The following is a 25784-nucleotide window of genomic DNA, read 5'->3' on the forward strand; positions in this document are numbered from 1 at the left end:
CCGTTGGCTCCTGCCTCACAGCCGCTCCCGGTTGGAGAATAATGGTGAGCGCTCTCCAGACCACCACAAAGGGCACAGGCTGGGCCGCGTTCAGAAACACGGAGCCCGAAGCGTGATCTGTGACAAGCCCCGCTTGTTCCTGGCCACACTGCGCTGTGTGTCGCTGGGACGGCCCCGCGTCATGGTCACCAAGGTCCAGACTCCAGGACTCAGCCTCCCGGCAGAGAGCGAGGCGCCTGCACCCGGGTTCTGACAGCATCTGTCAGGAGTGACACAGCCCCCCCCCCCCCCGCCCCCCATCATGGCTCGAACCAAGTCCGGATGGCGAGGGAACCGCAGCCCGGTGCTGGGCCAGCAGTGGCCGCCACGAACACCGGAAGGCTGCCTTCTCCACGTGCCCAGGACTGGCCCGGCGCCGGTCTCGGGCCTCACAGGTACCGGCCCGTGGATGCCCCGGCTTTGACGCACACAGGGTTCAGTCACTTGCTCGGGGTTGTGCAGCTGGGACGGGGCCGCGCCGACTTTCAGGCCGTGGGGCCGGGAAGTCTGTGCACAGAGCCGTCCCCGTGGGGGGAGGCCTGAGCGGGGTGGGGGGGGGGCAGGCTGCCTCGGTTACCTCCGTTTAACCCCACTGTGTCCTCCCGCAAGCACACGAGATGACGGATGTAGAGGAGGAAGCTAAACTCGGACAGAGGATGCGCGTTAAAACGACGATTCTTTACCTTCTAGATCAGCAATCCCATTTTCTACGGATAAAAGTTCTGGCCTGTTTTCCAAAATGTACGCGTGTGTGTGACCTAAGCTTGTCCACGACGTTCTCTTCGTTAGGATATTTTTACTGATCTCAGAGAGAAGGGAAGAGGGAGAGAGAAACATCCATGAGGAAAGAGCATCATGGATCAGCTGCCTCCTGCACGCCCTCCACTGGGGATCCAGCCCCCAACCCGGGCCTGTGCCCTGACCGGGAATCGAACCCTGACCTTCTGGTTCATAGGTCAACAGACACTCAACCACTGAGCCACGCCGGCCGGGCCACTGTATTCTAAAACCTATAGACCACGGTGAAGGTCACTGGTACCCTTTGTGGTGGTCTGGAGAGCACTCACCATCCTTTGAAATGCCAATTGTTTTTTGTTTTTTAATATTTTTTATTGATTTCAGAGAGGAAGGGAGAGGAAGAGAGAGAGAGAAACATCAATGATGAGAGAGAATCATTGAATGGATGCCTCCTGCACGCCCCCCTACTGGGGATTGAGCCCACAACCCAGGCATGTGCCCTTGACCAGAATCGAACCCGGGACCCTTCAGTCCGCAGGCTGACGCTCTATCCACTGAGCCACACCGGCTAGGGCTGAAATGCCAATGTTTCAAAGCAGAGGGTAGCTTTGTTCGTGTGTTGGCTTCTTATAGGTATGACTGACTTTGTAGCAGAAAATTAAAAGAAAAATATTTGCTTCTTGCCTTTTTTAAAAAATGAAAGCTATGGCAAACTTGGAGGAGGAGGGGGAGGGGGGAGGAGGGGGAGGAGGGGAAAGAGGAGGAGAAGGGGGAGGAGGAGGGGGAGGAGGAAGAGGGGGAGGAGGGGAAAGAGGAGGAGGAGGAGGAAGAGGGGGAGGAGGGGAAAGAGGAGGAGGAGGAGAGGAAGGAGGGGGAGGGGGAGGAGGAGGGGGGAGGGGGAGGGGGAGGGGAAGGAGGAGGAGGGGGAGAGGGAGGGGAAGGGGGAGGAGGGGGAGGGGAAGGAGGGGGAGAGGGACGAGGGGGAGGAGGGGAAAGAGGAGGAGGATGAGGAGGAGGAGAAGGAGGGGGAGGAGGAGGAGGAGGAGGAGGCCGCCAGTGGACAAATAAACCTACCTAGGTAGGCCAACACAGTTGCGGATGCTGGTCAGCAGCGTTGCCATGGCAGCAGGAAGCCTGGGACCCATTGGCCAAGGTGGGGGAGCGGTGCCATGCACGTTTCTCCCACCAGGTGGCAGCAGTGTCCTCTCGCAAACCACCTGCCACCTGCCAAGTGCGCTTGGGATCCAGGAAGGGGGGGGGAGGGCAGGGCCTTCCATTTGACCCCTTCTCCAGATAAAGAAACCGGAGCCCGGGCGGGAGGTTTGCTGCCCCAGTGGCCTGTGTCCCTACATTCCTCCCCCCACCCCCACCACTCCAACCCACGGCACACACGTCTGCCTCACAGTCGGGGCCTCATTTCCAATCCATCCCACCCCGTGTGGCCGGCATGGAGCCTGGGGCAAGGGGGGTGATGCTCTGGTTGGGCAGGCAAGGCACCGTAGGTCCGAGGGAAAGGGAGGTAGCAGAGCACCCAGGATCAGGATGAGCAAACTGAGGCTCGGTCCCCCAGTGGGGAGCTGGATCGAGAGCCCGGCTCTGTCCCTCGGTATTGCTGCCCTCGGGAGTCCGGTGACAGGTGCCGGGGTGGCTGGGGAACCTGTTCTCCTCCTGCAGCGACGACAAAGCCACGGAGCGTGGAGGCGGACGCGGGGCCGTGCGATGACCGTGGTATTTGGGACAGGGGACCTGCGCAGGCCAGAGAAGAAGGTGCCAGGCTGGGGGCTGCCTGGAGGAGGGTGCGGACCGCCGGGTGCGAGGTGGGAGGCTGTGACGGGAGGGGGTGTGAGGAGAAAGTGAGGGAGGCCGAGGGGACGCGGGCCAGCTGAGCGGCGCCGTCCCCCCTCCTCTGGACCCCGCAGGTGGGGGGTCCCCGAAGCACAGGAGCACTTGCTAGGAGCTGGGGCGTCGGTGTGGGGTTCCCCGGGAGCGCGCTCCCTCCGCGCGGGGCGTTCAGCAGCAGCAGTGACTCCTCCGTGGGGGAGGCCCGCGGCTTCGAGCTGGAAGGAGGGGGACGTGGGATCTTTGAGCCAACAAGTCTGCTCAAGGCTGAAGGCTGAGGCACCCCGCTGCTCTCACAGCCACTCGGCCGAGGGGAGGCGGGCGCCTCCACCCTCCCCGGCCCCGTGGGGAGGGACGGTGGGCCTTGGAGGCCATGGCCGCCCTGGGGGAAGCGGAGGATAGGGGTTGGAGGGGGGAGGGTGAAGGGCAGCTGGAGGCCCCGGGGGCTCTGTGACTCCGTGCCGCCCCCTTCCCGTCCTCGTCTGAGCCGTGGTCTTGGGACAGGCGGTGTCAGATCGGCCGCCAGGGCTCTGATGTGGGTGTCTGCATGTGTGTGCATGTGTGTGCGTACGTGTGTCCGCGTGTGTGTGCATGTGTGTGTGCGTACATGTGTGTGCATGTCTGCACGTGTGTACGTGTGTCCGCATGTGTGTGCGTGTGCGCGCGCGTGTGTGCGTGTATGTGTGCGTGTATGTGTGTGTGCGTGTGTGTGTGCGTGTATGTGTGTGTGCGTGCGGGAGAGATGGACTGACTCAGAAAGGCGCCGCATAGCCCCAGCGCGGGCCGAGGCCGGAGGCTGTCAGGAGTCCATTTCAGCCGCTCGAGGAGCCGTCCTGGACCCCGTGCACCTCGGAACCTCGGGGCGACTTGGGGGCGAGTCTGAGACGCTGGCCCGGGCTCCCGCCCCCCCCCCCCCCCCCGCGCCCTGGTGTCCCCCAGCGAATGTCCAGGCCCTCCCGTGGCGAGGAGCCCCGAGGAGCTGCGCATCGGCCCGCGGGGACGGCTTCGGGCAGGTGGCTCCCGAGAGCTGTCCGCATGGGCACCAGCCTCGCAGGCTCACGCGTGTGCGTGTGGGGCTCACGTGTATGCGTGTGGAGCGCATACATGTGCATGTGGCACTCACGCATGTGCGGGAAGGTGTTTGCTGAGGGGGGCGCTCACGGCTGTGTGGGGGGTGGCTCCCAGCAAGCAAGCCTGCCCCCCAGTACCCGGGCGAGGCCTGTGCCCGCCGGAAGGCAGTTAGCTTTTTCCGTTGGCGACAAGACTCAGGCTGCTCTGGGGCGTGATGGGCGGGCCGCACGGGCTAAAGGCCCCGGATCCCGCGCACGTGGGGAGGCCTGGGCGGAGGGGGCCCCGGGCTCGGATCTGAGTGTCTGTGCGGAGCTTGTCCCGCTCCACGTGACCGGCGGCCCCAGCGCTGGCGTCATGGCCTCGAGGGAGTGAGCCGGCCAGGGGTGTGCACAGCTGTGCGGCCCGGTCCCGGGTGGGGGCAGCGGGCGTGTCCGAGTGTGTGGGGCCCTGTCCCGGGTGGGGGCAGCGGGCGTGTGCGGGTGTGTGCTGCCCGGTCCCGTGTGGGAGCAGCGGGCGTGTGGGGCCCGGTCCCGGGTGGGAGCGGCGTGCGTGTGGCGCCCTGTCCCGGGTGGGAGCGGCGTGCGTGTGGGGCCCTGTCCCCGGTGGGAGCAGCGGGCGTGTGGGGCCCAGTCCCCGGTGGGAGCAGCGGGCGTGTCTGGGCGTGTGGGGCCCGGTCCCGGTGGGGGCAGCGGGCGTGTGCGGGCGTGTGGGGCCCGGTCCCGGGTGGGAGCGGCGGGCGTGTGCGGGCGTGTGGGGCCCGGTCCCGGTGGGGGCAGCCGCCGGCCGAGTCCGCGCGTGGGGAGTGTGGGGCCCTCGTGTGCATGCGCCGCTGTCGAGCCGTGGCGGGAGCCCCGGTGAAGTGTCCGCGAGGAGATAATTGAAAATCAAAGAAGACTTCGCTAATCTGATTAGTCGGAGGCGTCGCAATTAAGTCCTTCTGCTGGGAGGCCCGCGGCAGCCGGCTGGCGGCGGGAGGGGGAGGGCCCGGTGAGGGGGAGGGGGTGGCTCACAATGGTCGGGGTGGGGTCTGGGAGAGGAGAGGGAGGGGTGCTGCCACCGGCACTTAGAGAGGCCAGGCCGAGTGACAGGCGGGGCTTTGGGGGGCCAGAGGGCCACTTCCCGGGGAGGGAGGAGAGGGGGCTCGTGTGGGGGTGCCGAGCCGTGTGCCCAGGTCCCTGGTGGCCTGAGGGGCCGTTGGTCTGATTCTCTGGCGGGAGATAAGGGGGAGCTGGGTCGCGGGGAGACACGGGCCCGCAGGTGGCCCAGGGCGAGGGAGCAGGCGGCTCGGCCCTCTCCCCACGCGGCCCCTGGCCCCACGTCCTCACCGTCCCCGCAAAGGAAGTCGGGTGTCCTCTCTCCAGTGAATCAGCGAGGTGGTGTCTGCTCAGACGTCACTCACGCCTCCCAGAGGGTCAGACGAGACAACACGGCGGGTGGGACTGGAGCGTGCGCCCCGTCTCCGGCCGAGACCGTCACCTCTGGGCGGCGGGCGGCTCGTCGGCTGTGCTGTCCCCGGGGTCGGGCTGTGACCGCTGCCTGTGCCAGGCGCCGGGGACCCGTCGGAGCCAGCGACAGCCCGGCCCCGAGGGCTGCAGGGACACGAGCGGGTGGGACGGGAGATGGCCTCTGCCTGGCGAGGGTCCGAGGTGCTTGGCTGGTGCTCGGGGCCCCGCCTCCCAGGTGGTCTCTGCTGGTCTCGGAGCCAATCAGACGCACACATACACGCGCACACACACACACTCCACACACATACACTCCCCCTACACATAGACACACCCCCCACACACATACATACCACACATACACACACTCCACACACATACACTCCCCCCACATACACACACCCCACACATACATACACCCACACATACACCCCCCACACACATACACACCCACCTCACACATACACATGCACACCCACCCCACACACATACACATGCATGCACGCGCACATACACACCCCACACATACACACCACATATACACACCCCACACACATACACATACGCCCACACACATACACATGTGCACACACACACCCCACATACACATGCACACTCCCAACACACATACACTTGCGTGCGCACACCCCCCACATACACATGTATACCCCCACATATACACATGTGCACGTGCACACACACATACACACACACCACACATACACACTCCCCACACACATACACATGCACACACACCCACACATGCACCCACCCACACCCACATACACATGCACCCCCTCATACATATGTGTGCGCGTGCACACACTCCACACACACATACATATGTGCGCATGCACACACACGCACACACACACACGGGCAAGCACACCCCGGGTGAGCCCAGAGACCAAGAGTGAAGGGACTTAGCACACCCCGGCCGACACCTTGCTCAGTGCTTGGGTGTTGACCTACGAACCAGCAGGTCACAGTTCGATTCCGGTCAAGGGCACAGGCCCAGGTTGCAGGCTCAGTCCCAGTGGGGGGCGTGCAGGAGGCAGCCGATCCATGACTCTCTCTCATCATGGATGTTTCTCTCTCTCTCCCTCTCCCTCCCTCTCTGACATCAATAAAAATCGATTTTAAAAACATCCAGGAACTCGCCCCGAGCAGTTCTTCTCAATTAAAACGTGCGATTACGTTTCTGAGTTTCCACGGGAGAGTGGGGTGGGGCTGCCATAGAGTTTCACGTCCCCCGCGTGGCTGACGCGATGACCCTGCAAACGAACACAGACGTGGCAGGCGCCCCTCCCCCCGCTTCTCCGGGCGGCGGGCGATGCGGGGCCTTGCGCTGGGGGTTGAGTCTGAGCAGGAGCCCCTGCAGCCGGCCCCTTTCACCGTCCCCGAGGCCGCCGCGTGGATGTCAGCTCCCCGGGGAGGCGGCATCCAGACGCCTTCGCACACCCTGGCCCGGCCCGGGCACCTTGCACAGCCGGCCGATGCAGCCCCGGGCTGGGCGCCGTCTGGGTGGGTGAGGAGGGCCCGGCCGCACCCGGTCAGTGGCCAGGCCGCAGTCCGACGGGTGCACCGGGGGGTGCAGGGTTCCCGCGGGCGCAGAGGCTCCCCAATGTGGGCTTGTTTTAACATCTGTTCAGCTCTCGGGCTCTGCCGGCGTGTCTGTCAGCGTGTCTGTCAGCGTGTCTGTCGGCGTGTCTGTCGGCGTGTCTGCCGGCGTGTCTGTCGGCGTGTCTGCCGGCGTGTCTGCCGGCGTGTCTGCCGGCATGTCTGTCAGCACGCCCTTCTCAGCATTCGACATCCTGTGGCATGCTGGACCCGACGTGGTGAGCTCAGAGCGGGAGCCAGGAGGCGGGGTCAGGCAGACCCTGGAGAGGCAGGTTCTGAGTCAGGGGCAGGTGCAGATGGGGGTGCAGATGGGGGTGCAGATGGGGTGGGGCGGATGGGGGTGCAGATGGGGGGTGCAGATGGAGGGGTGCAGATGGGGGTGCAGATGGGGGGTGCAGATGGGGGTGCAGATTGGGGCGGGGTGGATGGGGGCGGGTACAGATGGGGGTGCAGATGGGGGGTGCAGATGGGGTGGGTGCAGATGGGGGAGCAGATGGGGTGGGTGCAGATGGGGGGTACAGATGGGGGTATAGATGGGGGTGCAGATGGGGGCTACAGATGGGGGGTACAGATGGGGTTATAGATGGGGGGTGTAGATAGGCGGGTGCAGATGGGGGTGCCGATGGGGGCGGGGCGGGTGGTCCAGTGAGCCCTGCGTGGGAGGAAGGCCATTCCTGGCTCAGAGCCGCCCCCTGGTCCGCCCTTGACCCCAAACGAGGGAGAAACGGCTCCGTTGGCCTCACCGAGGGGAAACCGTCACAAGGTGGAAGCAGACACCCTCAGCGCGGCCGTTTTTAAACGAAGCGAATCGATGAACTTCTATTGACCGGAAAACTGCACGTTAACGCAGAGCTGTGGAGGGAATAACGTTCCTCTCTCCTAAAAATGTTCCCACCCCCCCGGCTCCTCCACGTCCACGTCTGGGGCCACGTCCACGTCTGGGGCCACGTCCACGTCGGGGGCCACGTCCACGTCTGGGGCCACGTCCACGTCTGGGGCCACGTCCTCGCTGGGCGTTTACCGGCGTCCGGTGGAGCTTTCCTCTCGCCGGCGGGCGTCGGCTGCGTTTGGTCAGGTCGCACGTCAGTGTCCTCCTTGGTTTAGAGGTGGTGAGCCCGTGTGTGCACACACACATGCACACACACAATGTGCACACACACGCGCACACACATACGCACACATAATGCGCGCGCACACGCGCACACACATACGCACACATGCACACACAATGTGCATACATACACGGTGCACACACACAATGCGCACACACGCACACACAATGTGCATACACATAACCGTGCATACACACAACCGTGCACACACATGCATGCACACACGCACACACAATGTGCACACACGCACACACTGGCACACGCACAATGTGCACATACAATATGCATGCACACACTGGCACACACACAATGTGCACACACTGGCACACACACACAATGTGCACACACATGCACGCACACACGTGAGGGCACACACCACGCTACATGTACCAGTCTGTCTCACCGGCTGCGTTGGCGTTTCGGGATGTGCCGCCCGCGGGGCCGGCTGCGGCAGGGCGTGTGGGAGAGACGGGGCTGGTCCGGGCGGGGCGGTGGGACGGCGCCTGCTCCTCAGAAGCCATAGCCGCCTCCGCCTTGGACAGGACAGCAGCTTCTCAGGCAGAGACGAGGGCGGAGGGCGCGGTCGGACCAGAGCCGGGACCAGAGCCGGGACCAGAGCCGGGACCAGAGCCGGGACCAGAGCCGGCGGGGAGGCGGACGCCCTGTAGGAGAGCGCGGCAGCCTGGGGCCCGGCAGAAACACGCCGGCGGCTCCTTAGCACCTTCTCACCGGCTTCTCCCTCGGATTCCGAGCGATTCTCACCGCTGGTCCGTTTCCTGATCTTCCTTTCACGGATCACGTTCCAGGAAATAAGCTGATATTTTCCAAGTCGCGGTTCAAAGCCACCACCATGTGATGTCACTTTATGGTGCCATAGCAACCGTGGAAACGTCCCTGCTGGAGAGGTGCCCCCCGTGTCCTGCTGGAGAGGTGCCCCTGGCCCCCACGGGACCCCCACCTCCTCCCCACCCGTCGTAGGTCCGCTGGCGCCTTCGGTCCCAGGAGAGCACGCCTCCCCTTTCACAGAGAGCAGCGTTTGGACCACAGGCCCCGCGGGCGTCTCCCTTGAGTTCTTACAGAGTCAGGAACGGCCCGGCCACGTGGCTCAGGGGCTGAGCATTGACCTATGAACCGGGAGGTCCCAGTTGGATTCCCGGTCAGGGCACAGGCCCGGGTTGTGGGCTCGATCCCCAGTGGGGGGCATGCAGGAGGCCGCCGATCCATGATTCTCTCTCATCATGGATGTTTCTCCTTCTCCCTTCCTCTCTGACATCAACAAAAAAAGTTCTTGTTTTTTTTTTTTTTTTTTTTTTTTTTTAAAGAACACTTGAGTTTGGAGCTCAGCTGGGTGAATACCCCAAAGCTGTGTCCCCCAGGCCACACTCCAGCCCGGGGTGGGAGGAGGGGCTGCGCAGGCACGGGGACACCTGGAGCTGGGAGCGAGCCCGAGTGGGACCGGGAGCCGCCTCGCTCCGCGTTCCACAACCCGCCTGCCCCTGCCAGCCCCGGGCCTGGAGTTTGCCTGCGCCCCCAGGGGACGGTTTAAAAACAGCCGCTCCGGCCCTTTCCGCGCCTCGGTTTCCTCCGGGCGAAGGTCAGCGGCCCCGGAGCTGGGGCTCAGCCGGGGGCATCGGAGCTGCGAGGAGGTCCCGGCCCCTCTGGGCTCAAGGTCCTTGGGTTCGGTTCGAGCAGAGAAACGGGGTGGGCGCCCTAGCAGGGGAGAGGCCTGGGGAAGGCGTGCGGGTGCCAAAAACGGAACCCAACCGGCGTTGCCGACAAACCCGGGGCCGAAGCGCCCACCATCCCGAGGAGGGCTCGCTCTCCCGCTGCCAGACCTGGGGCCCCGTTCGCCGGGGTGACAATCCCCCAGTCTTCATTCCCGGGCGTCGGGGTGCGCCCAGCTTTCGAGGCCCTTCCTCTTGGGTACGGCCATCTCGCCAAGTCCCATGTGGAGCTGCGATTCCGTCGGCCCCTTGCAGGGTAGACGGGTGGGCAGCGCACCCTGATGACATAGCCAGGCGTCCTCAAACTACGGCCCGCGGGCCACATGCGGCCGCCGAGGACATGGATCCGGCCCGCCGGGTGCCGCTGCCTGTCCTGCTTAGCAGCCGACGCGTCCCGGGCCCGCAGTGCGCATAGGAATTTGTTCATAGTTTTTTTTTTTTAAACTATAGTCCGGCCCTCCCACGGTCTGAGGGGCAGTGAACTGGCCCCTGTTTAAAAAGTTTGAGGACCCCTGAATAGGCCCTCCTGTTGGCTTATTCGAGCTCCGTGCACCCACAGGAGGGCCCCGCCCCGTCTCCCTGGGAGCATGTTAAGGCGTGTCCCCGGGAGCATGTTAAGGCGTGTCCCCGGGAGCATGTTAAGGCGTGTCCCCGGGAGCATGTTAAGGCATGTCCCCGGAAGCATGTTAAGGAGTGTCCCCGGGAGCATGTTAAGGAGTGTCCCCGGGAGCATGTTAAGGAGTGTCCCCGGGAGCATGTTAAGGTGTGTCCCCGGGAGCATGTTAAGGTGTGTCCCCGGGAGCATGTTAAGGTGTGTCCCTGGGAGCATGTTAAGGAGTGTCCCTGGGAGCATGTTAAGGAGTGTCCCGGGAGCATGTTAAGGTGTGTCCCCGGGAGCATGTTAAGGTGTGTCCCCGGGAGCATGTTAAGGTGTGTCCCTGGGAGCATGTTAAGGAGTGTCCCTGGGAGCATGTTAAGGAGTGTCCCCGGGAGCATGTTAAGGAGAGTCCCCGGGAGCATGTTAAGGCGTGTCCCCGGGAGCATGTTAAGGAGTGTCCCTGGGAGCATGTTAAGGCGTGTCCCCGGGAGCATGTTAAGGCGTGTCCCCGGGAGCATGTTAAGGCGTGTCTCTGGGAGTATGTTAAGGCGTGTCCCCGGGAGCATGTTAAGGCGTGTCCCCGGGAGCATGTTAAGGAGTGTCCCCGGGAGCATGTTAAGGCGTGTCCCCGGGAGCATGTTAAGGCGTGTCCCCGGGAGCATGTTAAGGCGTGTCCCGGCGGCGGGCACTTTCTGAGGTCGCACCGACGTCTCTCCCCTCGGCGCTGTGGCCCAGGGACTCGGCTGCTGGCCTTCGGCGTAACGCCGTTTGTGCCTGAACCTTCCGTCCGCCGGCGCTCCCGGGTCTGAGAGGTTTTCTTGGGTTCTCCGGGGCTTCCTCTGTGAAGGCCACCTCCCTCCTCCCTCCCAGCCCGTCGCCCCCTTCCTGCTCCTTCCTGCATCGCGCTGCGGGGAGGGGGGGGCGGCGAGGCCTTGCTGTCCCAGGTCCTTCAAATCCCCCCTCTCCCGCACCTCCTCTCCCTTGCTCCGGCCGTTTCCCGGGCAGCAGCTTTTCGTCTAGACCTGTGGTCGGCAAACCGCGGCTCGTGAGCCACATGCGGCTCTTTGGCGCCTTGACTGTGGCTCTTCCACAAAATACCACGGCCTGGGCGAGTCTATGTTGAAGAAGTGGCGTTAGAAGTAGTTTAAGTTTAAAACATTTGGCTCTCCAAAGAAATGTCAATCGTTGTCCTGTTGATATTGGGCTCTGTTGACGAATGAGCCAAATGTTTTAACCTTAAACTTCTTCTAACGCCACTTCTTCCAACTAGACTGGCCCAGGCCGTGGTCTTTTGTGGAAGAGCCACACTCAAGGCGCCAAAGAGCCGCCTGTGGCTCGCGAGCCGCGGTTTGCCGACCACGGGTCTAGACTCTCTCGCGCCTTCCTCTTCTCCGGGCGGGTCCATCCAGCTGAGCGGGAAGAGCGTGTCGGCCACACACACCGGGCAGAGGTTTGTATCGAGAACCCAGAGACTGCCCGAAGCCCGGGGCAAAGCACAGGGTCCCCCATGGAGCGCGCCGAGGGCAGACGGGAAGGCCATGTGGACGTTCATGGGCAGGCGGGGGGGCGGTGCTTAGACTCCGGGGAGCGGGAAAGGCAGACCAGGACGCCCCGGTAGCCTGTGAGGAAGGGTCATGAGGCCGTCCCTTTGGAGAGCACGCCCCCCCCCACACACACACGTATTAGGGGGAGATGTGCAGCGAACCCTGACCCCGGGCCCCGGGGAGAAGCAGGAGGGACGCCGGTGTCCTGGGTCCGGTGGGGGTCGCGCCCACAGCCTCCAGCGTGGACAGAGCCCCCCCCAATGTGGGTCTCCGTGAACTACGCGCGGGCCTGTGCCAGGACGCGCCCACCTCGTGAGTCACGGGCACCGCCGGCTGCGGCCTCCTGGGTGGAGGTCCCTCTGATGGTTCCTGGAAGGAAAGAGAGAGAGAGAGAGAGGAGAACTCAGCGCCCTCCCTGTGACAGGACCGCTGGCGGATTCTCTCATTGTTTCTTCATTGATTTCAGAGAGGGAGGGGGAGGGAGGGAGGGAGGGGGGGGGGAAGCATCCATGACGAGGGAGAGCCATCTGACAAAGCGGTGCCCGCGTACGCCCGCCCAGCACCGTCGGACACCAGGGGTTTCCCGTTCAGCGCCGGCTTGGGGCCACGGTAGCTTTCCCATAGGAATGTACGGGGCTGTCCTCTCTGCGTCTCTCCTGGGATTAGACGCCCCGCCCCGCCCCGCCCCGCCCCGCCTGCCCTCGGGAAGCCAGGTCAGCGCCCCAGGTCCCTCTCGGTCACGTTTGCCCCTGTTTTCTCCAGAGCGGAGCCCCCGGTTCACTGGTGGGCACGGGCCGGGGCGGGGACAGTGTCCCTTGGGGCCGAGGGGCAGGGTGGGCAGGATGGATGGGCAGGCGGCTCTCCCGCAGCCCAGGCCGAGTGCTCGGGGCTTCCCGGCGCCCACCGCTCCCTCCTGCCTGCGCATCACCTCGCTCGGCAGGCAGAGGCCCCTGCGTTTCATCGGAAGAGGGAAGGCCTGCCTGGCCAGCCCGTGTGGCTCAGTGGGTGAGCATCGACCTAGGAACCAGGAGGCCAGGGTTCGATTCCTGGTCAGGGCATAGGCCCCGGCTGCGGGCTCCATCCCCAATGCGGGGTGGGCAGGAGGCAGCTGATCCATGATTCTTTCATCATTGATGTTTCTGTGTCTCTCTCTCCGCCTTCCTGCCCGCGCGCTCCCAGTGGCCACGCGCTGAGCCCAGTTCCGCGTCTAAGCGGTCACACCCGCGAGGTGCGCTCAGAAGGCCCGCTGGCATAAGGACGGCCTCGGGGTGGCGGCCGTTGGTTCCCCAAAAAGTCATCTGAAGGGAGGAGGAAATGTACCTCTGAGTGTCTGCGGCGTGCCCTCGTGCGCATGGGAACGCAGGTATGGCTGCACACACACGTGCACATGCGCGCGCACACGTGCATTGCATAGTTGTGCACACAGGAATTCAGGCAAGCACATATGCGTGTGTGTGCATGTACAGAGTCATGCACATAGCACCATGGAAATCAATAAAATATGCTTATGAGAGAGAGAGAGAGAGAGAGAGAGAGAGAGAGAGAGAGAGAGAGAGAGAAGAACCGACTCTGACCAGCATCCCCCGGCCGAGAGGAGAAAAAAAAAATACGCTAACAAATGCCAACAAAATACAAATAAATTTCCCGGAAGCAGTGGTCGGGGGGAGGCCGTTCTGCAGGCTGATGGAGGAGCTGCACCGCCCGCCCGCCCGCCCGCCCGCCCGCCGCGGCTCATGCGTTATTCACCAGCCCGCCAGGCAGCTCCCACGCGGCCGTGCGTACCCGTGTGATGAATATTACACGAGGAAAGGCTGCTGCGGCAGAGCCCTGGACGGGAGCCGCGCGGGGCAGGGAAGCGGGCCTTCCGCGGCCTCTGACGGCAGGTGGCGGTGACAGGAGCGGCAGCACCGCCTGGCCCGCCGGCTCATCCCCGGGAGCGGACAGGCCCTCCCTCCTCGGCCTGTCCAGACGGTGATGCGCCGAGCGGGACCTGGAGAGGGAGCGAGGAAGAGGCTGCCTCCTGGGCTCTGTCCCGGCCCCGGAGGCAGACGAAGGCCGCAGTGCGTGGCCGGCACAGCTCAGGCGGCCGGCGGGACAGACAGCGACGGCGGCAGAGTGGCGGCCCGCCGTCCACACCCAGCTGCCGGCCCCTCCCTGCGTCCTGGCACTAAGGGCTGGGCGCCCGGGAACAATGAAGCAGCGTGGCCACACACCAGGAGGGCAGGGTGTGGAGCCAGATGGACTGCGAGTGGGCGCTCTCCATGCTGACGGTCTGAGGAGGTGCAATGGGAAGCCGCAAAGATAAGCTGCAACCCGGAACTTCTATTTGGATGTTCCTGTGCATGCGCGCACACACATGTGCATAGGCACGCACCTGTGTGCACACACTTCCATGAGCACACGCCTGAATTCCGTGTGGGTAACCGCACGTGCCCACACACGTGCAGGTGACCACAGTGCTGTAAGCATTACTCAGCATGCACACGCACACACATACACACGCTCACACACACACACACACACACACACACTTCCATAAGCACATGCCTGAATTCCGTGTGGGTAACCGCACGTGCCCACACACGTGCAGGTGACCACAGTGCTGTGTGCATGACTCAGCACGCACGCACACACACACACACACGCTCACACACGCACACACACACACACACTTCCATAAGCACATGCCTGAGTCCCTGTGAGGGTCACTATGCACATGCCCACACATGTACAGAGGCCCATGGTGCTATGTGCATGACTCTGTACACGCACACACACGCATATGTGCTTGCCTGAATTCCTGTGTGCACAACTATGCAATGCACGTGTGCGCGCGCATGTGCACGTGTGTGTGCAGCCATACCTGCGTTCCCATGCGCACGAGGGCACGCCGCAGACACTCAGAGGTACATTGCCTCCTCCCTTCCGATGACTTTTTGGGGAACCAACGGCCGCCACCCCGAGGCCGTCCTTATGCCAGCGGGCCTTCTGAGCCCGCCTCGCGGGCGTGACCGCTTAGACGCGGAACTGGGCTCAGCGCGTGGCCACTGGGAGCGCGTGGGCAGGAAGGCGGGCGTGGGCGTTCTCTCCCGCGTCAGCACCCGGCGCTTACCCTCCCGCCTCGCCTCCTGCGACGAGGAGTTGGCGTTCGTGGTTGGCAGCGAACCCCAGATGTTCGCACAGATGTTTTCCTCTTTCTTTCCCTTGTTTTTTTTTTTTCGTTCATCAAACGAGCCCGGCGTCAGGGACCACGGCGGGGCTCACGCCTCCCGGTGTCGGAGCGCCAGGCCCGCGTCAGGAGCACCGGGAGTCACGCGCTCACCAAACCGTGCTTCCCTTTGGCCGCCGAACCGTGCCGCTCTCCAGGAGTCACACCGCCCCGTCCGCTGAGGAGACGGGCAGGGCGAAGGCAACAGAAAAGGGGGTGGGGAGGCTGCAGGGGGGCCCCAGGTTGGATGGGGGAGATCGGTGGGCGACCGGTGGGCAGAATTCCAGGCCACGGAGGGATGGCACGGAGGTCGGAGGTGGCGTTTGCGGGGGGGGAGAGAGGAGGTGCCTGCGTGGCAGCGGGGGAGGGCGAGTCCCGGGAGCCGGAGCCGGGGACCAGGGAGAGCGAGCGGACGGCAGAGGTCAGTGGAGGCGCTGGGGGCCTGTGTCCTGGGGGAGGGCCTGTGTCCCCGGGGTGGGCCTGTGTCCGGGGGGACCAGGGAGGGCGAGCGGACGGCAGAGGTCAGTGGAGGCGCTGGGGGCCTGTGTCCCGGGGAGGGCCTGCGTCCCGGGGAGGGCCGTTGTCCCGGGGAGGGCCGTTGTCCCGGGGAGGGCCTGCGTCCCGGGGAGGGCCTGTGTCCCGGGGAGGGCCGTTGTCCCGGGGAGGGCCTGCGTCCTGGGGAGGGCCGTTGTCCCGGGGAGGGCCTGCGTCCCGGGGTGGGCCTGCGTCCCGGGGAGGGCCTGCGTCCCGGGGAGGGCCTGTGTCCCGGGGAGGGCCTGTGTCCCGGGGGAGGGCCTGTGTCCCGGGGAGGGCCGGCGTCCCGGGGGAGGGCCGTTGTCCCGGGGGAGGGCCTGCATCCCGGGGTGGGCCTGTGTCCCGGGGGAGGGCCGTTGTCCCGGGGAGGGCCTGCGTCCCGGGGAGGGCCTGTGTCCCGGGGAGGGCCGTTGTCCCGGGGGAGGGCCTGTGTCCCGGGGAGGGCCTGTGTCCCGGGGGAGGGCCGGCGTCCCGGGGAGGGCCGGCGTCCCGGGGAGGGCCTGCGTCCCGGGGAGGGCCGGCGTCCCGGGGAGGGCCTGCGTCCCGGGGAGGGCCTGTGTCCCGGGGAGGGCCTGTGTCCCGGGGTGGGCCTGCGTCCCGGGGGGACCAGGGAGAGCGAGCGGACGGCAGAGGTCAGCGGAGGCACCAGGGGCTGGCGTCCCGGGGTAGGGCCTGCGTGTGCTCATGTGGCTCAGTCCTCGGGAGAAGCCGTCTGCCTCGACGCCCTCTTTCCCGAGGACCTTTCCTCTCCTGCGCCTCTCGCTCCGGGCACTTCCGCCCCCTTCCCTTTGTCTGTCGGCACCCCCCCAGCCTCTTCGACTTTCACTGGGAAAATTCAGCCCGGACCCCCAGCCTGCTCAGTGGGTGCTGGCGGCCCTGGCAGATTCTGGCGCCAACGGCAGGGCAGGTGTTAGCAAAGGAGACGAATCCGAGTAAAATGCACCCCCTCCCCCCCCCCGCCGGCCCCCAGCCCGGCCGCAGAGCTCCCCTCACAGAGCGAACTGCTTCCCTCCAATCTGGCTCCTATTGGGGTTCCCTCCAGGGTTGGCTCGGAGACGCCTCCCCGCCTCCTCGGCGAGCCCCCAAGCACCAGGACCCCCTCGGCGTGGCTTTTCAGCGTCTCCATGGACATGTCGTGCGTCGCTCATCGCGAGCAGCCCAGGACCTCCGGCCGCAGGAGCGCAGGCTGTGTCGGTGGGTTGGAAGGTCCCTGTCGACCCCAGAGGGGTCCCCTTCCCTGAGGAACGACCCGGGGTTTGATCCCCTCCGCAGGTGCCGCCGTGTGAGACCAGGGCCGGAGCGGGGCCCACGGCTGCCCGCCGAGGCCACACTAGCCAGGGTGACCCTGAGCATTGTCCCCGCCAAGGCTCCGTCTGTGCGAGTGAAGAGAGGGCGCTGGGCGTCCCGCCATCGGCCTGGCGTCCCCGCGTCTGTTGGTGGTGAGCCCTGCCACGGAGCGGGCAGAGCTGGGGGTGAGCGGGTGCCTCCTGCTTCCTCGGCGGCAGTGTTTGCAGACGCCATTCCCCCGACACCCCGTCCTGGGACTTTCTTACTGATTTCAGAGAGGAAGGGGGAGGGAGCAAGAGAGAGACACCAATGATGGGAGAGAGGCGTTGATCGGCTGCCTCCTGCACACCCCCTTACTGGGGATCGAGCCCGCCCCCCGGGCCTGTGCCCGGACCGGGAACCGTACCCGGGACCCTGCAGTCCGCAGGCCGACGCTCTATCCCCTGAGCCACACGGGCCAGGGCTGTCCGAGGACGTGTTTAACCAGGAGCACGGAGAGAGCGTGTGATGCTCTGCCGGCAGCCGGAGATGGAAACGGTGCTGTTCTTGTGCTCTCTCCCCACAGCGCGGCGTGGCGTCTGATCCGTCGGGGGAGGAGCCGCCGCGTTTGCCCGAGCTGCTCTGCGGCCTCGGCTGGGCCCGTCCCGGGAGCCGCCTGCGGACAGGTGAGTGCCTTGGCCGCGCCCTCTCTCCCGCGCTGGAGGCCGGGCTGGGCGGGGATGTGGCCTGGAGGGCTGGGGGGCCCTGCCGGGAAAGAGGCGGGCCCACCCCCACCCCCTTCCTTCCTGGACCCGTCACCAAATGCAAATGAGCGAGTGTATCACAGATAATTAATAGATGATCAGCCAGCAGGGGAGGTAAGGAGATAAATAATGTTGATTACCCTTGGGCTGCCCGCGATTCCCTCACTGCCTTTTTATTAAGCTCTGTTTACCGGCGGCGTCCTGCATACTGTGTCATTCTGGCCAGTCCCTCCCCCGCTGCCGCAGGGTCTCCCACAGGCCGGCCCTGGGCTGGACCTCGGGGCCTCTCGGGGGCAGCCGGCCCGGCTCCGGCTCGTGGCAAAGGGCTCGAGTGCTGGGGAGGCGGGGACCAGGCGGGTGGTGCTCCGCTCCCAGGCCCGCCCTCCGCCCGCCGTGGTGCTGCCCAGATTCAGGGGGACTTAGTGACCTTTACTGGGCTCCCCCGGGAGGACCTGGCCTATGAACAGCCGTGGCTGAGGCCCCTCCCTGCTCCCAGTGTCAGGGGGCCCCTCACAGAGGAGGCGTGGATTGATTTCACGGGCCCCGTGCCCTGGAGGCGTGTGCGTGAGGTCAGAGGCCGGGAGCCTTGTCTGCCTGGGAGGGTGGATGCCCGATGAACAACAGGCAGACCCGTGCCTCCTGCCAGGCTGGGCCTCCTCCCGTCTGGCCCGCGGGCTCAGACCGGCTGACCGCGAGGCCGCGTGGGGCTGGCGCCTGCCCCCAGCACAGGGGCTCGGCCAGTGTCTGAGGAGTGAGTGTGGGGCCCGCCAGGAGAAATGGGGTGAGAAACAGCCACGTGGAAGAGGGGGGATTGGGGTCTGCTGCAGGCAGGGGCGTGTGAGTGCGCCGGCCCCAGGGCGCAGTGCCAGACCTCGGGGCGGCCTCGGTGCTGCGGGCCGGGGGCACCTGCGGAGACCGCGTCGGGGCCGGCGTGAGCCCTGTGAGCGGGCAGCGGGTGCTCAGGGCGGAAAACGGTCCAGACAGGCAGAGGGCGTGTGCGTCGGCGCGTGGACTCGTCCCACAGCCGCGGCCCAGAGCCTGGGCGTAGCTGCCGCTTGACGTGTTTCGCAGACGCGTGTTTCTGGGTGGAGGCCCACCCCCACGGAACGACTGAATGTCATCTCATCCCGTAGAAGCACCATCACTGACTTAACACCCCCCCGCCCCCGCCCCCGCCCCCCGCCCCCCCCCCGCCCCCGCCCGGGGTAGGTTTCCCAGCACCAGACAGGCGTCAGCCGCTGACGCCGTTTCCAAGACTCTGCGCCGCACTTTACACGACGGAAGCTTAATCCCCAACACGAGTGAGGAGGCGACCAGCCAGGGCGCGGAGGCGTCGGCCCAGGCCCCTGGGAGCGGGGAGAGCGTCTGTGAGGAACGGCTCCTCCGGCACTGGAGCTGCAGTGCATCCCCCCGCTCGCTTCACCGGGGCCCCCGCCTTCCGGAGCTCTCCCGGCACGTGTGTGCACGCAGTCACAGAGCACGCCACAGACCACGTCACAGAGCACGTTACATACACACACATCACAGACCACGTCACATACACATACGTCACAGACCACATCACAGAGCACGTTACATACACACACATCACAGACCACGTCACATACACATACGTCACAGACCACATCACAGACCACATTACATACACACATCACAGAGCGCGTCACAGAGCATGTCACAGACCACGTCACAGAGCATGTTACATACACCCACGTCACAGACCACGTTACATACACATACGTCACAGGCCACGTCACAGGCAACGTTACATACACACATATCATAGACCACGTCACAGAGCATGTTACATACACACACGTGACAGAGCACATCACAGACCACATTACATACACACACGTCACAGACCACATCACAGACCACGTCACAGAGCACGTTACATACACACAGATCACGTCACAGGCCACGTTACACACACACACGTCACAGACCACATTACATACACACACGTCTCAGATCACGTCACAGGCCACGTTACACACACACACGTCACAGACCACGTCACAGAGCACCTTTACGCTTACCCAGCGGTGGGCACTGGGTGGCTCCCACCCTCGGCCGTTGTGAGCATCGCTGCTCTGGGCAGGTGTGTGTTTCTGCTGACTGGTCCTGGCCTGGTGGGAGGTGATCTGATGTAGAAACTCACTTCCCAGTGAGCCTCTCTTCCCTCACCTCTCACACACTCACTCACACACACAGTCATTCATATGCTCACACACACACTCACTCACCCACACACGTTCACTCTCACACTCATACACACACACTCATTCTCACACTCACCGTCATACACAATCATTCACATGCTCACCCACACACACACTCACCCACACACACGTTCACTCTCACACTCATACACACACACTCATTCTCACACTCACCGTCATACACAATCATTCACATGCTCACACACACACACTCACACACACACACTCACATTCACTTTTATTCACACTCATACACACTCATACACACACTCATTTCACTCAAACTTACACACACATTCGCTCTCTCACACACATTCTCACACTCACCATCATACACAATCATTAACATGCTCACACACACACACACACATACACTCACCCACACACTCACATTCATTCTCACACTCATACATTCACACACACTCACACTCTCACACACACTCACATTCATACACTCACACACTCATTCACTCAAACTTATACACACTCACATTCACTCTCTCACACTCGCTCATACTCATGTACACTCATACACACACACAATCCTCACTCAAATGCTCACAGATACACTCACTCACACACGTATACACACACTCACACAATCGCTCACGCACTCACACACACACACACACACACACACACACACACACACTCTTTCGGGAGCAGTACCCCGCCCCACGTCCTGCCCTCTGGTCTCTGTGTGGCCAGCCACCCCGTCCCGCACGCGGCCTTATTTACCGGCTCGTGTCCCGCGCCCGCCGCCTCGTCTCGGCGCCCGGCTGCACCTGCTGCGGAGCCTGCGGCCCGTGCTGCCTCCAGACAAAGCTCCCGCCACAGCGGCCGCCTCCCGCCTGAGCCGCAGCCGGCAGGACGCCAGCGCTCGCTGCGGCCACCACCTCTGACCCACCCGCCACCGGGACGGGCACTCACGTCTGCCTGCCCGGCCACTGGGGTCACTGCCCTGCTGGTGGGGGTCGCAGCCCCACCAGGACCCACCCTCTCACCCTCTTCCGCCCCGACCCGCGTCCTCCCACGCCCGCTCTCCGGGTGCAGAGCTGGGCGCAGAAATGCAGGAGGCGGGTCTCACCCTCCCAAGCTCGCCCGCTCCTGCCAGGTGCCGAGAGCTAGCTGCGTCCTGGCCGCCACGCCCCGCCCCGCCCGCTGCCGTGGGCCCTGACCGAAGGCGCGGCTTGCTTTTTTTTGTTTGTTTGTGAATCCTCACCCGAGGATGTTTTCCCCTTGATTCTTAGGGAGAGAGGGAGAGACAGAGAGAAACATCGGTGGGAGAGAAACACATCAGTGGGTTGCCTCCTGCACGTCCCCTGACCAGAGCTGGACCACAGAGGAGCCTGCAACCGAGGCACGTGTCCTTGACCGGAATCGAACCCAGGACCCTCGGTCCACAGGCCGACGCTCTATCTGCTGAGCCACACTGGCCAGGGCTCGAAGGCTCGGCTTTCTGAAGGCCGCCCGGGCGGGCTGGAGTCTGCACACTGGTCAGTGTGGCTGGTGTGTTGTGACCCCTCTGTCCGGAAGGACACGCCCCCGTGTCCTGTGTGCCCAGGTGCCCGGGTGTTTGGCTGTGGAGGTCACATGACCAGGCGAGCCGGATTGCCCCCCAACTCAGGGGGCGGCCTAGGATGTGCTGGACGCCCCCCTTCAGCACTGAGGTTCCCTCACAGCCAAGCGGCCGGCCCCCGGATGGACGGAGGGCACCCTGGCCGCAGAGGAGCCGGCGATGGGAGGCCCCTGGCCCCTAGGACAGCGGGGAAGGTGCAGCGACTGAACCCCTGTGTGGGAGCCATTCTCCTTCAGCTCCGACGTGACCCCAACTCGGGAGGCCTTGGACCCAAGCGTGGCCCCTCAGGGGAGAAGGGGGGGTTTGGGTGCCAGATGAGGAAGGCCGCAGGCCCTGAGCACTTGAAAATGACAGAGAGACACGGTCCCGGAGCAGAAGGAGAGAACCAGCTGGTGGGGAGGAGGGGGAGGGGGTTCGGGAGGGGGAGGGCTGGTGCCACGTGGCTGTGGAGGAGGCACCCCGCTGGCCTGGGCTCAGGGTCCTCCTTGGGCCCTTTCCCGGGAGCCCAGCTCCTTGGGGAGGGACCCGCGAGGACCACTGTCCTCCTTCCGGCCCGGGGCCTCGCCCTTCACGCAGGGGTGACACCCTCATTCTCCTCATTGTGCCTGCGTGCACGTCTGACACTTGTGTGTGGAGCACGACGTGACTCCGGCCATGATGTGGTTATTACATAGTGAGGCCACCAGCCGTGGGCAAACTACGGCCCGCGGGCCAGATCCGGCTGTTCTATCCGGTTCTCTTGCTCTCCCCTCCGCTCCTTTACTCTGAATTTATATCAGTTCACACAAACACTCCATCCATGCTTTTGTTCCGGCCCTCCGGTCCAGTTTAAGAACCCATGGTGGCCCTCGAGTCAAAAAGTTTGCCCACCCCTGCCCTAAACCAAGGGAGAAACTCCCAATCGGACTCTGTGTGTGTGTGCGCGCGCACATGTATGTGCGTGTGTGTGCGTGTGTGCGTGTGTGTGTGGACAGTGGTGACCCCCCGGGGGGTAATTTCTTGCCTTATCTTGCTGATGGCAGGTCATTTTTGGAAAAGTTCTTTTGTGTTTTCTGTTTGAGTCTGCGCACTTGGGAGGCCCGTACACCCCGCGCGGCGGACCTGGCTGCGTCAGCCGTCCGCGGAATGAACCGCTACTAAACGCAACAAAGGTCTCTCTAATTCACCTCGCTCGCTCTGCCTCCGCCCTCCGCCAGCCCCTTCCCAGCACCCCGCTCCTGCCCCCAGCACCCTCCCCGCCACCAGCTGTACCTGAACGCGGGGAAATGGGGAGATGGCCCTTCCCGGGAACGCCGCGGGCTTGTTCATTACGGGACGCCTCGTGACTCGGGACTGTATACAGAGAGCCGCACGCCGCAGACAGACGGACAGGCGGACAGGCGGACAGACGCACCCGCCCATGCCGTGAACCCCGCACTCCCCAGCGTCAGCTCAAGGGCCGTCGCCTGACCAGCACGAACATGCTGGCTATCCTCACACTCCACCGCTCTCGGCCGGGCACGGACGCGCCTGGTCACCCCCGAGCCGTGCCCGGAGCGGCCCCTTGGCCCGTGGCTCCCCTCCGGCATGGTGTGCTGTGGGGAGGCCGGGGCGGTGGCGGGGGGGACGCAGGGCAGGGCACCAAGTGTGACATGGCAAGAATGGTTGGAAACACAACAGGCACACCAACACCTCTGGGTCCTGTACTCGGCGCCGTCCCCCAGGCTCAGACCCGCGGCTTTCAGCTTGGAGTCAGCCAATCTTCTCCTTCTTCCCACGGGCAGGGCCCCCCTCCCCTTCCCCCAGTTCCCTGAGCTGGAAGCCACTTGCCAGAAAGGAATTGGCTCCCACCCAAAATGCACAGATTTTGCAAGCAGCCCTCCCCCCCACCCCGCCCCCGCCGGCCCGGGACGCATCCAGTCCCCCCCCTTGCTCTCCCCACAGAACGAATCTCGATTTAGGAAATCAGTCCCGGCAGCAGCCGTGTCTCCTCCGTAACATGCTCCAGTTGCCAGGGTCTGGAGAATGCGCTGTGGGCAGGCAGGACGCCTCCACGGGTGTTCCCAGCGTGGCGGATGGACCGTGCACACGCGGCAGAATTACCTGCACGCTGCGCGTCTCCCGGGCCCCACAGCCGCCGGCGCCGGATAAAACCGTGGCCTCCGAGAAGATCCCCTGATCCGAGCCCGCCCGGGCGGCCGCTCCCTCGCGCACAGAGCCTCCGCCAAGGCCCAGGAGCGGGTGGGAAGGCGGTCTGGGCTGGGGCACCCCCGGGCTCACCCTTTTCTCGGTAGAAAGTCAGGCTGAGTGAAACCTCAGCCTCGCCCGCCTCCGGGGCGACCGTCTTCCTCGTCACGGACGGACCCTTAGGAAGTTACCCAAGTGGACGGAGGGTCGGCGCGGAGAGCAATGGAAACTGGTGGCGAGCGGTCAGGTTTCCGATCGACGGGGGCAGGTCAGCCGTGACTGGAGCCTCCCTGAGCTCTGGCTGCTGGCTCCAGGTGAGAAGTGAGTGCAGGGTGCTTCTAGACGTGGGGCAGAGATACGCCCGAGGCCAGGGCACCAGCCCCCAGCACCGAGCCAGGAGGGGCCGGCCCCCAGGCACCCCGGGGCCGCTGTCCGTGGTGCTGACGCGTAGCTCTCTGCATCCTGTATCTCTTCCTGTTTGGGAGAAGCCAGGCGTCTCCGGCGTGAGGGGCAGGATTTGCAGGCAGGTGTGCCTGATCAGACCTGCTCCTCCGGCCTCCCTTCTGCCAGCGGGTGTGTGTGTGGGGTGGGGGAGGGGCTTCCAGCGTGGGGGAGCCGTTAAGAAAAAGCGGCCACTTGCTGGAGACGGGCGAGCTGGTTCTGTTTGCTTTTCTTTCCTTTTTTTAATTTTTTTTTATTATTTTTTAAAATATATTTTATTGATTTTTTTACAGAGAGGAAGGGAAAGGGATAGAGAGTTAGAAACATCAATGAGAGAGAAACATCGATCAGCTGCCTCCTGCACACCCCCCACTGGGGATGTGCCCGCAACCAAGGTACATGCCCTTGACCGGAATCGAACCCGGGACCCTTCAGTCCGCAGGCCGACGCTCTATCCACTGAGCCACACCAGCCAGGGCCTTTTTTTATTTTTAATTTATGTTTAAAAAGCCTTTATTATTGCACATGTCCCGTTGTCCCCCCACAGACCCCTTCCAGCCCGCCCCTCCCTGCCCCAGACCTTCCCGCCCTGCTGTCGGTGCTGGGGGTCACGCGTGCATGCGCACCAGGCCTTGGCTTGGTTATCTGCCACTGTGTTGCTTTTCTAACCACGTGAGGCCGCCGTGGGCAGCCTAGCAGCCCGCGCTCTGGATGTGGGCCTGTCCCGGTTGCCGGATGGGTGGCTGCGTGTGAGACCATGGCATTGCCTCCCGAGGGAGGCCCGCCCGTGCCGGCCGCGGCTCCCATCAGCCCTGCCTCCTTTCTCCACCCTGGAGCAGCCCTGGGTGAGCCCCTCACCAGGACGGACCCCTCAGCCCTCGCCGGGGGCCTCGTCTCCCGCCTCCGACGCACACCACGGTGGCAGGTGGCCCTCCCGCCTCGTCGCCATCCCCCAGAGCAGCAGGTTACCCACAGAGTGACTTGGGGTGAGCAGCAGACAAGAACCTGGGACAGTTCCTGCTGACCCCCGTGTGACCTTGGGCGAGTCTTGACCGCCCCCCCACCTCAAGTTCTCAGTTCCCTCACCTGTTAAATGGGGAGGCAGGGAGCTGGCCTGCTGACCTCGGTTCCCTCACCTGTTACATGGGGATGCTGGGGCTGTCGGGAGGATCAAATGAGGCAAAGACTTCGTGTGGCTTTGAGAGGCTGGGGGACGTCGTATAAACGTGAGGCGTTAACGACAGCGGCCTCGTAAAAAGGAAGTGGCTTGAGACCTCCGTCTCATGTTCCCACCCAGCAAGCGCTCCGGGGCCTGTTCGCGGGGCGGTGGGGGAGGGGAGGGACGCCAAAGCAAGGTCCCGGGGAGTCCCTGTTCACTGAGGCTCGAGGGGCCCGCTCAGCAGCGCTGGTCCGTGCCCGCAGGCGGCCGTGAGCCGTGGCCCTGCCCTCCCCAGCCCGCAGCACCGCACCGTGACTGCTGTTTCCTCGGGGCCCCAGGAGGGGGTGAGGAACAGAGAGTGGGCCTGGGCAAGCACAAACTTCTAGACAGCGGGGCAGGGCGGGGGGACACTGACCCCCCCTGAGGAGCTGCCTCGCCCCAGCAGATTCTTCTCCAAGCCCCGGGGTCCCCGGGAGAAGAGGGTACGGGGCGGGGGGGTGCTCATTGGGGAGCCGCTCCGCCCACCCGTCTTCCAGCTCAGAGAGGAAGCCCTGGGCATCGACGAGATGCACAGAATCGACGCCGTCCGTCCGCCTTGTCGCCACCAGAGCTTCTCTGATGCGTTCACCTTCCTCCGAAACGTCCCTGCTTCCCTCGGCCTGGCCTCCCAGGCCCGCAGCGAGGGGCACGCGCATCCGTCCCAGGTCCCACCCGC

At 64.3% G+C, this 25784-nt stretch overlaps 1 protein-coding gene across 4 annotated transcripts in view; it reads left to right on the forward strand.

Annotated features, from left to right (window-relative positions):
* The window catches only part of RBFOX3 (RNA binding fox-1 homolog 3), a 175860-nt gene that overhangs the window by 61540 nt on the left and 88536 nt on the right, over positions 1 to 25784 (forward strand). For 2 of the 4 annotated variants that reach the window (XM_080681383.1, XM_080681391.1), the window contains exon 3: positions 17322 to 17421. The exons of 1 other annotated variant lie outside the window; for it this stretch is intronic. The gene's annotated coding sequence lies outside the window, so the exon portion shown is untranslated. Of the gene's footprint in view, positions 1 to 17321; positions 17422 to 23761; positions 23784 to 25784 lie in introns of those variants that run through there. One more of the 4 variants, XM_080681394.1, reaches the window with a different exon arrangement.

Source organism: Plecotus auritus, assembly GCF_963455305.1.
Source record: "Plecotus auritus genome assembly, chromosome: 7".
Lineage (NCBI taxonomy): Eukaryota > Metazoa > Chordata > Mammalia > Chiroptera > Vespertilionidae > Plecotus > Plecotus auritus.